Here is a 4,268-nt window from a genome sequence, read left to right on the forward strand (position 1 = left end):
TCATCTCCCACTCTCAAGGTAAGCTTGGATTTACAAATATCAACCAAGGCTCTAGCAGTATTAAGTAGAGGGCGGCCAAGGATAATTGGGACATTGTTGTCTTCTTTCATGTCCATTATGACAAAGTCAATTGGAAACATGATTTTTCCAATTTTAACTAGAATATCTTCTACAATGCCTCTCGGATATGTCACTGAACGATTGGCCATATGAATTGTCATTATTGTAGCCTTCAACTTTGGAATATTAAGCTTTTGATAAAATGAGTAAGGCATTAGATTTATGCTAGCCCCAGAATCAGCTAAAGCATAAGTCTTCAAATTATTCCCAAATTCATATGGAAGAGTGAGGCGTCCAGGATCTCCCATCTTCTTTGGTAACTCTCCCATAATTACTTTAGAACTCTGCTCACTTAGAATTACCTTGGAATCCTTCTCTAGCTGCTGGCGAGTAGTGATTAAATCTTGCAAAAACCTTGCATACTCAGGAACTTTAGATAACGAACCAATGAAAGGGGTATTTATTGGAATACCTTCACTTGTTGCGTAAATTTCAGATGCTCCTGCTCCAGTTGATGAATATTGGCTCGGGAAGGAAACGGTAAAGGAGGACGATAAGTAGGAACATTATCCAAATTTTTCTGATCAGAACTATTCCACGTCGTGCAAATTGGATCTCCACGTCGTGGTTTCAGAGTTTCAGCAAGTTTACGTTCTTCAAGTTTGGACTTCTTTGGCTTTGGCTCAGACTGAGATGTATTGACTTCAAGTGCTTCAAGGAATTCAGAAATGGTGTCCTCTTCAGTTTCTATTACCATTACGTGTGATTGAGGCTTGTTCTCGGGAATTGGGTTAGATAACATTTCATTCACCAAAGTGTTTAGTTGACCAAGTTGGGCTTCGATATTTTTAATTGATTTAACAGTATAATCTCCTCCTACTGTTAAATTTAAGATCGGTCGAGAATTAGCCGACGGAGTCTAAATGAAAGTTTTAGATCTTGTTCCTACGCGTGGATATAAAGAATGTCGAGAGTAGAGGTCGTATGTTAAAGATATGGACGAAACTTGATCCTTACTCTTCGAGCGCGATAAATTCGATACAGTTTTGTTAATCTGAGATAGAATGAGAATTAGCTGACAGCGTCTAAATGAAAATTGTAGTACTCGTAAATACCAACGCGTGGATATAAAGAACGTCAAAAATAGAGTTCGTAACGAGTTACAAATTATAATAGCATATTTACGTATTAAAATAAAGTATAAATCATATATACGTACACACACACACACACACACACATATATATATATATATATATATATATATATATATATATATACAAATGTATATATCATTAGAAAGGTATCGACGATGCGGTTATTATAAGACTAGTGTTGAGTACTTTCGACATTAGTTTAGTACAAATATCGTTAAATCTATTTAAAATAGTATTATGAAGGGGTGTTTAGTCGTTTATATAACTATAAGGTCATTAAGTAATTATGGAGGGTAGTTTTTGTAAATTCAATTACTATAAATAAGAGGATTGGATTTCTTGCACCATTCTCTTGATTCAAGAGTCTTTCTCTTCTTATCCCCCGAGCATTTCGGTACCTCGTGATTCGACTTCTCTTTCTGTAGTTTTAGTATAGTAAGGTGAGCGCTGCACGAATCTTTCTTAGAAAGATTCAGCGACGAAGTTCTGCCCCTGCAGAGCCCGACTCCTAGCTAAAAACCCCTTGTAAGTAAGTTATGCTTACCTATTTTAATATAACTTATATTTAAAATTAGTATTGTTATTATGAACTTATAATAAATATTTGAGCAATTATTATGACTTATATAAGTGTCGTTATAATATCTTTTTAACTACTCGTGGTACGGGGAATCTGGTTTAAAGGGCCGCATAGGGTTGTTGGATTTCAGAAGTGCTATATGCCAAAATGGTCCTGCCCTCCGGTGTTTTATGTCTGGCCCCTGTCTGTACATAGTGGTTGGAAAGTATTGTTTAAACGCTTATATAATAATAATAATAATAATAATAATAATAATAATAATAATAATAATAATAATAATAATAATAATTAGTTACGGTAAATATTAGACTAAAATCTAGTGGTAATAATACTAGGTTTCGTCGAAGGAAATTATTTTAAAGTAAACGAAGCGATGTCCGAGTACCGAGTCATCACCTTATCAAGTGAGTGCATAGTCCCTTTCATGAACATGATTTTAATACAAGTATTGATTGAAGTATTAATTATATGTTTATGTGCGAGTTAATTGATGTTGCCTGAAATACGTGTTAAAGAACATACCTGATTATATATGATGATTTAGGATAAAGAGTAAACCTAAATTAATTATGAGGAATATTGGGTAGTATTTTCTTATTAGTACGAGTGATTTATACTCAGAGAATAGAACTTTAGTATACGTCATTGATCCGGGAGCATGGATTAGACATAGTCATTGTCCCTAGTCCGAGAGTATGGATTGGACATAGTCAACTGTCATTAATCCGGGAGTATGGATTAAGACATAGTCAGTTGTCCTTAGTCCGGGAGTACGGATTAAAACATAGTCAGTTGTCCTTAGTCCGGGAGTATGGATTAAGACATAGTCAGTCGTCCTCAGTACGGGAGTATGGATAGGACATAGTCATTCGTCGTTAATCCGGGAGAATGGATTTACACATAGACACTTGTCCCTAATCCAAGAGTATGGAATGGGCACAATTATTGATCCGAGAGCATGAATTAGATCCGAGAGTATGGGTTAAGTGACAAGTAAAATTTAAGGTCCGAGAGTATGGATAGTCTCGTTGTAAGGATTAACGGGGTGGGGTAAGAGTTGCTTATATATATATGGTGAAATTGTATATTATGTGAGTTCTAAATTATATATATGGTATAACATTGTAGGATTGAAATCCCTGTGTACTCACCAGGTTTCCCAACCTGACCCACTCAAGCTTATTTGTATCACAGATGTCGATACGAAGTTACATTACACTGAGAGATTAAAGAGATGTAGATCACTAGTGTAAATGAATGTAAGTTCTGTTTATGCTTATGTTTATGTATTGACGATGACTTCCCAAATGTTTTAAAATGAATAAAAATACATTTCTTCGGAAATGTTTTGATAACGTATTTATCATGTTTTACTGGGAACAAATTCCTCAACATTTTCACTAAAAGAGGTACTCTGATTGTTATAAAGCATAACAAAATCGGTCTTTTCTGGCTGTGAAAATGGGGATGTCACATTGATGCCTACTGATTCCGTAGCAATGCTTGCTGGTCCCTTATTACTGCATCAGTGTCATCATGTATTTTCTCGGAAGCCTCCATAAATCTATATAAAATAGACTCAAGATCAACTTTCTTTTCAGGAGGTGGTTGTTCTTTTTGGTAGAAGCCTCGGTATGCCTGCCTATATGTTTCTTCTTTCAGCTTCTTATACTCATTATATGGTAACCACTCCCTTTTTGGTTTCCTCCAATTTTCATCATACTTGTCCCCACTCGATTAGCAAACTTGCACCTTTTTATTTTCATGTTCATCCAAGTGGCAATCTTTTGTTAAGTGTGGACCATTGCACCTTTCACAACCAACTCTTATAGCATGAATTCATTAGTCCATCTTGGTCATTCTTCTATCCATGGTGTCAAGCATAGTTAGTACAGCAACGATGTCTCCAGAATTTCCTCCCCCAACTCCTTTAGCTCCATCATGTCTTGGATTATGGTATTCACGAGAATGCTTTTAGAACTCTTCAATCAACTCCTTAACTTCCCCCAAAATTTTCTTAGTAAGTGGTCCTTGAGAATCAAGGAGTTGCCTTGTCATGAAATTCACCTCGTCATAAAAGATAGACAACTCTTGTTGTATGTTAAGGTTGTTTTGAGGGCAATTTCTTAGTAACCCTTTATAACTCTCCCATGCCTCATAAAGCGATTCACCCGGATTTTGCTCAAAGTTGGCTATTGCCTTCTTGAGTTTAGATATTTTTGATGGTGGATAGAATTGTTCCAAGAATTTTTCACGCATCTGTGCCCAAGTAGTAATTGAACCGGGTGGAAATGCTTTCAACCAGTCTTTTGCAGCTCCCTTAAAAGTAACAGTAAGCATCCTTAACAACACAGTCTCTCTTGGAACATTTGGGATATTGAAATAATCCGCAATGTCATTGACCTCATCTAAATCCTTGTAAGCATCCTCATGATTCTTCCCAGAAAATGGTACATCCTTAAGTGCAGTAA

At 35.9% G+C, this 4,268-nt stretch overlaps 1 non-coding gene across 1 annotated transcript; it reads left to right on the forward strand.

Annotated features, from left to right (window-relative positions):
• Window positions 1-3,901: 3,901 nt before the first annotated feature.
• Window positions 3,902-4,008, forward strand: LOC145168270 (small nucleolar RNA R71). Its single transcript, XR_013741837.1, has one exon. It is a non-coding gene; the product is annotated as a small nucleolar RNA R71 (small nucleolar RNA).
• The last annotated feature ends 260 nt before the right edge of the window (window positions 4,009-4,268 follow it).

The sequence above is a fragment of the Lactuca virosa genome, chromosome 3 (assembly GCF_052849685.1).
Source record: "Lactuca virosa cultivar CGN04683 chromosome 3, Lactuca_virosa_CGN04683_v6, whole genome shotgun sequence".
Taxonomy (NCBI): domain Eukaryota; kingdom Viridiplantae; phylum Streptophyta; class Magnoliopsida; order Asterales; family Asteraceae; genus Lactuca; species Lactuca virosa.